This window comes from Mesoplodon bidens (genome assembly GCF_964165515.1).
Source record: "Mesoplodon bidens genome assembly, chromosome: 3".
Lineage (NCBI taxonomy): Eukaryota > Metazoa > Chordata > Mammalia > Artiodactyla > Ziphiidae > Mesoplodon > Mesoplodon bidens.
In genome coordinates this window covers 58,018,332-58,028,936 of record NC_138178.1, presented here as the reverse complement: position 1 = coordinate 58,028,936, position 10,605 = coordinate 58,018,332, and the positions used below count along the sequence as shown (strand labels likewise).

Sequence of the window (10,605 nt, the reverse complement as noted above, 5' to 3'; positions counted from 1 at the left end):
TTATTAAATGTTGAATCTTGACTACGTGCCTTTTTAATATTCTGACTCTGTGTGATAAAATGGGAAAGATGCATTAAGCAGTTCTGCTGTATGCAAAAGTATGGGGGCTGTCTAGAGGACAAGGACTTGTGTGACTGGTTGAGTTGTGAGTTAAACTAGGTACTTTTTTCATGGAACACCATTTTTATTTGAAAGACAAAGTACAGCTATTCAGACGTGGGTATTTGGCAGACACAATCTTGAAAATGAATGAAGTGAGCCTACCACTTCAAGAAAAATAATTGACAATAATTGCTGCCAATTATAAAATTCAAGCTTCCAAGTGCAACTTAGTATTTTGGAAAATGTGTATTTGCCACTGTGAGGTTGACAGCTTCCCAACTGGTTGCAATATTAAGGAATGTTATTTTTTAATATTGTATAACAAAATGTATCAACATTTGGAAGATCTACGTAACTCAGTGAACTAATGTTTTCCAAATGATCAATGCGTGATGTTTCAAAATCACTCACAGGCAAAATATCCATTTAAAGTGCAAGGTTGGGGGCTTCCTTGGTGGCGCAGTGGTTGAGAGTCCGCCTGCTGATGCAGGGGACGCGGGTTCGTGCCCCAGTCTGGGAAGATCCCACATGCCGCGGAGCAGCTAGGCCCGTGAGCCATGGCCGCTGAGCCTGCGCGTCCGGAGCCTGTGCTCTGCAACGGGAGAGGCCACAACAGTGAGAGGCCTGCGTAACGCAAAAAGAAAACAAAAACAAAAACAAAATAAATAAAGTGCAAGGTTGACAAGTGGATTTCAATGTAACAGAGTATAGGGAGTTCACTGATATGGTTTCAGAGTCCTCACTGCAACTAACCTTTAAGAAGCCACCACTTGGGCTTCCCTGGTGGCGCAGTGGTTGAGAGTCCGCCTGCCGATGCAGGGGACGTGGGTTTGTGCCCCGGTCCGGGGGGATCCCACATGCCGCGGAGTGGCTGGGTCCGTGAGCCATGGCCGCTGAGCCTGCGCGTCCGGAGCAGAAGCCACCACTTGTTGATCTTTGGTGCACTGTCAAAGAAGAATATTTACAATCACCTTTAAAAACTATTAAAATACTCCTCTCCCCTTTTCAACTACATATCTGTGTGAAGCAAAGTTTTCTTTTTTTTAACTTTTAAAAACAGCTTTATTGAAATATCACTGACATATAAAGATATTATTTAAGGTGTACAACTTGATGTTTTGATATACATTGTGAAAAGATCAGCACTATCAGCCTAATTAACATATCCATCACCTCACACAGTTACCACTGTGTGTGTGTGTGTGCGCGTGCACATGCATGTGTGGTGAGATGCAGACTTTCTTCATTTACTTCAACCAAAACAAAATATTACCATAGATTGCAGAAATAGATAGGAGAAGCCAGCTGTCTTCTACCATATCAAACATCAAAGATATTTCCAAAAATATAAAACAATGCTACTTTTCCCACTTATTTTATTTGTCTTGGAAAATACAGTTATTTTCATTAAAATGCATTATGTTAATAATAACAGGTTTATTGTTGTTATTTTAAATAATTAATTAGTAAATATTTCAAAAATTTCTCCTTTTTTTTAGTATGGTAATTGTGGATAGACATAGCCCATATGTGCCAGTTATCAACTTGACTCTCAGTTCTAAATTTTCCCTTCACAGCTAGCTCTGCAAAAATGGAGCTGGGCCCTTCAAACAATTTTTCCTTTGCCAGCTGGCACAATGTTAAGCTTTGTCAGTAGAGGGTGCTAGAAAGACACTGCAGGAGGAAGGGGGTTTCTTTTCTGGTTCCAGTGTGCTTTCTTGGTAGGCTTCTGAAGCCTGGGCTTCTGCAGTACCCAGCTCTGTTATATTGTGACTAAACTTTCTCTTTGGTCACTGAACTGTTTCCTATGTTGTAGAAACTTATGGATGTTAAGTAGTATAATACAATTCAAATATATTGCAAATGTTTCAACTTAGGCACAAAAACTGAAACATAAGAGTGTGATTACCATTCTGTGATATAATTTTTTAAAAGGATCAATAGTTTTTCAAACCATTAATGCCTCAGGACTTTAGCTGGCTCACCTCATAGAAATGAGGACCCTCGGCCAACTCCCCTTCCCTGATGAGACAAAGCGAGAACCAGATCTGTGACAACACCTAGTCCCCACCAGGAATCCTCCTCTTCTTTCCCACTGGATCTAGGGGAGCTGGAAGACAACACAGCTTTTTTTTTTTAATGTATTCATAAACATGTAAGTTTCTTTTCTCTAGGTAAAGATATATTCACTTAAAATGAACTTGAAGACTAGGCTTTAATCAAAATAGCAGACAGCAAGAACCAAGGAGGGGCCAAATCAGCTGGGGCAATATGGGCTCTGACCACGCGAAGGAAAAGGGAGTGCAGTCCATGAGATACGGCATCCACAAACCCCAGCAATGATGCCGGTGCCACACCCAGTACCTCCTCACAGTCACCAGTCAAGGGAGCACTCAGGACCAGCTTTTCTGAAGCTGAAATCAGCAATTCCAGAGGATACAGCATGAATCTGAAGACCTATCTCTCCCCCAAATGCCACACCTGTTCATTTTTACGTAATGAAACCAAGCATTGTTCTTAAAAAGACTAAATTATTTTATGAACTAAAAATTATTGGGGTAGATGAAATTGTAGTGTGTTTTGCCTCTGTTCCTCAATGAATAGTGACTTGAAGGAGATCAGATCAATTATTGGAGAAGAAAAATAAAATTATCAATTTATCTGATTATCTGAATGTGACATAAGTATGCATGAGACCTTGCTACCTGGGCATACTTTATTGTTTCCCTTAAATTATACCCACTCTATGAACAAGACTCTCCCCTAACCCCACATCAGACATCTGATATTCAACATATACTTATTAAATTGAAGTTACTGAACTACAACCATGTGCTCTATAGTAGGAGTTGGCAAAGTTTTTCTTTACAGGGCCAGATAGTAAATATTTTAGATTTTGCAGGCTGCATATGTTCCCTATAGCAACTACTCAACTCTGCTGTTGTATTGTTAAAGCAGCCATATGTAAATATGGTTGTGTTCCAATAAAACTTTATTTACAAAAACAAGCAGTAGGCCAGTTTGACCCATGGGTTCTAGTTTGCTAACCTCTGCTCTAAGGCATAGCAGCCAGAGTCTGCCCATGCTGTTGCCTATTACTGTCTCTGGAGACTAATGACCTCTCCTCTTCTGCCTTTCAAATATCACATGAGTGCCCCTCACAGGCAAACTAATCCAGAACCACATTGAAGGGAATTCTGGGAAATGTAGTTCTTGGCTTTCCCTCTTCAAGAGCACAGCAGTGATGATTAGTTGGCAACAGGTAATCCAGTGATGATTGGTTGCCAACAGATAATCTATAAATCAAGAAGATTTATAGACCATGATGCCAGAATGACAGAAACCAAGTCTTCAGAATCATCTATCATTTGTTAGATTAAAACAATGGATTTGGCTTGCTTAAATGAGGCAGTTAAATGAATTCTCTCTCATATCATGTAAATAGGGTTGGGATGGCACACCCCAGTGTCAGGAGCCCAGGCTCCTTCAATCTCAATGCTCCATCATTCATGGCCTCCCTGCAAAAATCACTTTATCATTCAAGTGGGCTGGCTGCTGGAGCCAGGTCCACATTCCAGCCGCAGAAAGGAGGTTGGAGAGAGGAAGGGCATAGCACCTCCATATATGGACATTTTCTAGAATGTGTGTGTGTGTGCCACTTCTGTTTACATGTCATTGGCCAGAGCTTAGTCAGAAAGACAAACCTGGATGCAAGAGAGGATGAGAATTTAGTTTTAAATTCAGGTGGCCATGTGCCCAGCTAAAAATCAGGGGGTCTATAACCAAGAAAGAAAGGAAGAACAGACATTAAAAGATAACCAGTGATCATTGACATATCAAGGTTTCACGATGGCGCTTTATAAAGACTAAGGTTCTGAAACCATACCATGTTGCTACATGCCAGTTACATAATCACGCCACATTCTTACTGGCCAAAGTTCTAAATGTTGTGCCATTATATGCCAGGATTCTGAATCACATAAGACTCTCATTGGCCAAAGTTCTAGAATTAGACAAGATTCTTTCAGGCCCAAATTCCAGATTCACATCAAATTCTCATAAGCCAAGGTTCAGAATCACAAAGTCCAATAAACCAGCCTTCCCAGATCGCATGAGATTATTTTGATCGAGCACCCAGAATTATATGAGACTCCTACGGAACAAGCTTTCAGACTCATGCAAGATTCCTATAGGCCAAGGTACGGAAATCAAGATTCCAGAATTACCATAAGTTTCTTATGGACTAGGCTTCTAGAATCAGATAATATTTTTGTAAGCAAGTTTCTGAAATAACACAGTGTTAACACAGTAATATTATGATAGGCAGGATCCTGGAATCAAGCATATTTCTTTCAAGCCAAGTTTTCAGAATCATGTAATGTTTTAATAAATCAAGTTTCCAGAATCATGCAAGTTTATTACAGGTCAAGTTTCCAGAAGCACATAAAGTTATGAAATGGCATAACATCATTATTAGCCAAAATTGCAAATCACATAACATTTTCACAGGCTAATGTTCCAGAATCACACATAGCTCTTTTAAACCATTGGATCTAGAAACACACAGCATTCCTAGAGTCTAATGTTCCATAAGCCTATACAATTCTCATAGACCAAGTTTCCAGAATCATGCAGTGTCCTTAAACTACCTGAGTTCTAGAATCCCACATAATTCTTACAGATGACATTCCTGGTTTCTGGTTCCTAAATCTCCCCCTGAGCCACCATCTGAAGTTGACTGCCTGCTCCCAAGTTAGGATTCACAAAACATTACCCCCTCCAATGCAGATGGCAGGCACTCTTCCTCTTTCTAGGCACCTCTAACTGTGGCATAACCCCTAACAGATTCCAGAAGTGTTTATGTATGTGTGAGAGGCAGGAGGACCAGAGTGGTAGCATCATTAGTGTACTGAGGGTTAATAGTAATCATAATTAGAACAACATTTATTGAATGCCTACTATGTGCATCATACTAAATTTATGATGTACTTTATCTCATTTAATCATCCCAGCAACCCTGTGACTGAATTATCATTATGACTAACATCATTGATAATTATCATCAACACCCTCACTTTATAGATGATCAAACTCAGTCTCAGAAAAGTTAGGTAACCTGTCTAAGGTCATGCAACTATGAAGTAGTAGTTTCAAAATTATAAGCCTTGTTCTTGGTTCCAGGGCCACAGGGAGATGCCTCCAGCTTTGGGGGGCAGAGCATAGGAAAAGACAGTCCTACCCTTGAGATCAAAACTACCATCTTCCATTAGCAAAATGATTAAAAGGAGCCATCTACTGAAATGATCCTTCTTAGGAGTGAATAGAAAGAGAGGAGCCAAGGAGACATGGGGAGGCAAGAGCCTAAGTAAGGTGACCAAGATGAACCCTTGAGTGTCCTCTCACGTAACTAAGAACCATGTACCAGGACTCATTGTTCTGGCACATGTGGAAAGAACAGATGCATTGGCAAAGGGGCTGTAACCATCAGTATGTTTTCAAAGGTTAATTTAGCAGTCTTTAATCAGTAGTGATTGGGGAAAAGGGGATGCCTTCATTGGCTGGCATGAGTATTCTGGTCCAGATAAATTCCTAAGGTAGAAGAGAGTATACCGTTCAGCAGTCATTTGTTGAGTTTCTATCATGTTCCTGGGTCTGGAGATAAAATACTATAAAAATGTATAAGGCAAAATCTTTGTCTTTAAGAAATTCCACTTGAACAGGAGGAAGAGGTGAACCAAGATCAAACCTAAGTACAGTTCTGGGGGTGCCCACATGCACGCACGTGTGTGTGTGTGTTTGTGTGTGTGTGTATGTGTGTGCATGTATACATGCATAGAGAGGTGAGTGAAGAAGACTTCATGGAGATGGAGATGGTGGGCTGGCTCTGTAAACACAAGACAGAAGAAGTCTGCTGGGGGTGGAACTGGCAGAGGTGGTGGCAAGCCTTGCCAGCCAGAGGACCCCACCAGACACACAGGTTCCTCAGGGAAAAGGCCACATGTGTACATGAAGAACCACGAGGAACTCTGCCTGCGTTGGACAAAGCACTCATGTTGGGGAGCGTAGGGAGCAGGGAGATTAGGGCCAAACTGAGCCTTGTTTGGATCTATCAATGGTTATATAAAGCTACTGAATGTGAGGATCTAAGACGGGGCTATGCCCAAGCATGTGTGGAGACTGGTAGGAAAAGATATATATTGTAAGCCGTAGAACAACCAGCAAGAAATAAAACAAGGATCTATACCTAATTAGTCAATAGTGAAGACTGAATGAAATTAAAACAAAATTCAGTTAATCCAAAGGAAGGCAAGGAAAGAAAAAAAAAAAGGTGCAAAGAGCCGATGGGACAAATAGGAAACAAATAACAAGATGGTAGATTCATACCAAAAGTTATATTAAATGTTAATGATCTAAACACCCCAACTTAAAAATCACTGTCAGAATAAAAAGGCAGATCCAACTATATTGTCTACAAAAAAACCCACTTTAAATATAAAGGTCCAGATAGTTTGCAAGTAAAAGGAATCAGATATTCCATGAAAACAACAAGCATAAGAAAACTTGTGTGATTGTATTAGTATTGGAAGAAGTAGTATTTAGAAAAAAGAATATTACTAGAGATAAAAATGAATATGTAGGATGGAGACCTTCAAGATGGAGGAGGAGTAAGACATGGAGATCACCTTCCTCCCCACAAATACATCAGAAATACATCTACATGTGGAACAACTCCTACAGAACGACTACTGAATGCTGGCAGAAGACCTCAGACTTCCCAAAAGGCAAGAAACTCCCCACGTACCTGGGTAGGGCAAAAGAAAAAAGAATAAACAGAGACAAAAGAATAGGGACGGGGCCTGCACCAGTGGGAGGGAGCCGTGAAGGAGGTAAAGTTTCCACACACTAGGAAGCCCCTTCACTGGCAGAGACGGGGGGTGGCAGGCGGGAAGCTTCGGAGCCACAGAGGAGAGCATAGCAATAGGGGTGCAGAGGGCAAAGAAGAGATATTCCTGCACAGAGGATCGGGGCTGACCAGCACTCACCAGCCTGAGAGGTTCATCTGCTCACCCACTGGGACAGGTGGGGGCTGGGAGCTGAGGCTCCGGCTTCTTCAGAGGTCAGATCCCAGGGGTTGGCTGTGTGAACACAGCCTGAAGGGGGCTAGTGCGCCACAGCTAGCTGGGAGGGAATCCGGGAAAAAGGCTGGAACTGCCTAAGAGGCAAGAGACCATTGTTTCCGTGTGCGCGAGGAGATTCAGAGCACCGCCTAAACGAGCTCCAGAGATGGGCGCGAGCCGCGACTACCAGCATAGACACCAGAGATGTGCATGAGACGCTAAGGCTGCTGCTGCAGCCACCAAGGAGCCTGTATGCAAGCACAGGTCACTATCTACACCTCCCCTCCCCGGGAGTCTGTGCAGCCCGCCACTGCCAGGGTCCTATGATCCAGGGACTTCCCTGAGAGAACACACAGCGCGCCTCAGGCTGTTGCAACGTCACATTGGCCTCTGCCGCCGCAGGCTCACCCCGCATCCGTACCCCTCCCTCCTCACAGCCTGAGTGAACCAGAGCCCCGGAATCAGCTGCTACTTTAACCCCATGCTATCTGGGCAGGAACGGACGCCCTCAAGAGACCTACACACAGAGGCAGGGCCAAATTCAAACCTGAACCCCGGGAGCTCTGTGAAGAAAGAAGAGAAAGGGAAATTTCTCCTACCAGCCTCAGGAGCAGCAGATTAATTCTCCACAATCAACTTGATGTACCTTGCATCTCTGGAATACCTGAATAGACAATGAATCATCCCAAAATTCAGGTGGTGGACTTTGGGAGCAACTGTAGACTTGGGGTTTGCTTTCTGCATCTAATTTGTTTCTGGTTTTATGTTTATCTTAGTTTAGTATTTAGAGTTTATTATCATTGGTGGATTTGTTTATTGATTTGGTTGCTCTCTTCCTTTTTTTTACTATATAGATATATATACATTTACTTCCTTTTTCCCTTTTCGTGAGTGTGTATGTGTATGCTTCTTTGTGTGATTTTGTCTGTATAGCTTTGGTTTTACCAATGTCCTAGGGTTTTGTCTGTCCGCTTTTTTCTTTTTTACTATAGTTTTTAGTGCTTGTGATGATTGGTGGATTTGGTTTTTGGTTTGGATGCTCTCTTCTTTCTTTTTTTTCTTTTTCTATTACTTTTTAATTTTTATTTTTAATAATTTTTTAATTTTTAATTTTAATAACTTTATTTTATTTTATTTTTTTCTTTCTTTCGTTCTTTTCCTCTCCCTTTTCTTCTGAGCCGTGTGGCTGACAGGGTCTTGGTGCTCCAGCCAGGTGTCAGGCCTGTGCCTCCGAGGTGGGAGAGCCGAGTTCAGGACACTGGTCCACCAGAGACCTCCAAGCTCCATGTAATATCAAATGGCGAAAGATCTCCCAGAGATCTCCATCTCAACACTAAGGCCCAGCTCCACTCAACGACCAGCAAGCTGCAGTGCTGGACACCCTATGCCAAACAGCTAACAAGGCAGGAAAACAACCCCACCCATTAGCAGAGAGGCTGCCTAAAATCATAATGAGGTCACAGACACCCCAAAACACATCACTGGACACAGTCCTGCCTACCAGAGACATAAGATCCAGCCTCATCCAGCAGAACACAGGCACCAGTCCCCTCCACCAGGAAGCCTACACCGCCCACTGAACCAAGCTTAGACACTGGGGGCAGACACCAAAAACAATAGGAATAATGAACCTGCAGCCTGCGAAAAGGAAACCCCAAACACAGTAAGTTAAGCAAAATGAGAAGAGAAACACATAGCAGATGAAGGAGCAAAGTAAAAACCCACCAGACCAAACAAATGAAGAGGAAATAGGCAGTCTACCTGAAAAAGAATTCAGAGTAATGATAGTAAAGATGATCCAAAACTTGGAAATAGAATGGAGAAAATACAAGAAACGTTTAACAAGGACATAGAAGAACTAAAGAGCAAACAAACAATGATGAACAACACAATAAATAAAATTGAAAATTCTCTAGAAGGAATCAATAGCAGAATAACTGAGGCAGAAGAATGGATAAGTGACCTGCAAGATAAAATAGTGGAAATAACTACCACAGATCAGAATAAAGAAAAAGGAATTAAAAGAATTGAGGACAGTCTGAGACCTTTGGGACATTAAACGCACCAAAGTTCGATTTATAGGGGTCCCAGAAGAAGAGAAAAAGAAATGGACTCAGAAAATATTTGAAGAGATTATAGTTGAAAACTTCTCTAATATGGGAAAGGAAATAGTCATCAAATCCAGGAAGCACAGAGTCCCATACAGGATATATCCAAGGAGAAACACACCAAGACACATATTAAACAAACTATCAAAAATTAAATACCAAGAAAAAATATTAAAAGCAGCAAGGGAAAAGTAACAAATAACATATAAAGGAATCCCCATAAGGTTAACAGCTGATCTTTCAGCAGAAACTCTGCAAGCCAGAAGGGACTGGCAGGACATATTTAAAGTGACGAAAGGCAACAACCTACAACCCATATTACTCTACCCAGCAAGGATCTCATCCAGATTCGACGGAGAACTTAAAACCTTTACAGACAAGCAAAAGCTAAGAGAATCCAGCACCACCAAACCAGCCTTACAACAAATGCTAAAGGAACTTCTCTAGGCAGGAAACACAAGAGAAGGAAAAGACCTACAATAACAAACCCAAAACAATTAAGAAAATGGTAATAGGAGCATACATATCGATAACTACCTTAAATGTAAATGGACTAAATGCTCCAACCAAAAGACATAGACTGGCTGACTGGATACAAAAATAAGACCTGTATATATGCTGTCTACAAGAGACTGACTTCAGACCTAGGGACACATACAGACTGAAAGTGAGGGGATGAAAAAAGATATTCCACGCAAATGGAAATCAAAAGAAAGCTGGAGTAGCAATTCTCATATCAGACAAAATAGACTTTAAAATAAAGACTATTAGAAGAGACAAAGAAGGACACTATATGATGATCAATGGATCAATCCAAGAAGAAGACATAACCATTATAAATATTTATGCACCCAACAGAGGAACGCCTCAATACATAAGGCAAATGCTAACAGCCATAAAAAGGGAAATTGACAGTAACACAATCATAGTAGGGGACTTTAACACCCCACTTTCACCAATGGACAGATCATCCAAAATGAAAATAAACAAGGAAACACAAACTTTAAGTGAAACATTAAACAAAATGGACTTAATTGATATTTACAGGACATTCCATCCAAAAAACAACAAAATACACTTTCTTCTCAAGTGCTCATGGAACATTCTCCAGGATAGATCATATCTTGGGTCACATATCAAGCCTTGGTAAATTTAAGAAAATTGAAATCATATCAAGTATCTTTTCTGACCACAGTGCTATGAGACTAAATATCAATTACAGGAAAAAATCTGTAAAAAATACAAACACATGGAGGCTAAATAATACACTACTAAGT

General features: G+C 41.1%; 1 long non-coding RNA gene across 1 annotated transcript in view; it reads right to left on the bottom strand.

The window, feature by feature from the left end:
* Positions 1-210: 210 nt before the first annotated feature.
* Positions 211-10,605, bottom strand: part of LOC308614193 — a 28,233-nt gene continuing 17,838 nt past the window's right edge. Inside the window, exons 2-3 of the long non-coding RNA XR_014015365.1 lie at positions 856-1,046; positions 211-726 (exon numbers count right to left, since the gene is read on the bottom strand). This is a non-coding gene — a long non-coding RNA (uncharacterized lncRNA). The remainder of the gene's footprint in view (positions 727-855; positions 1,047-10,605) is intronic.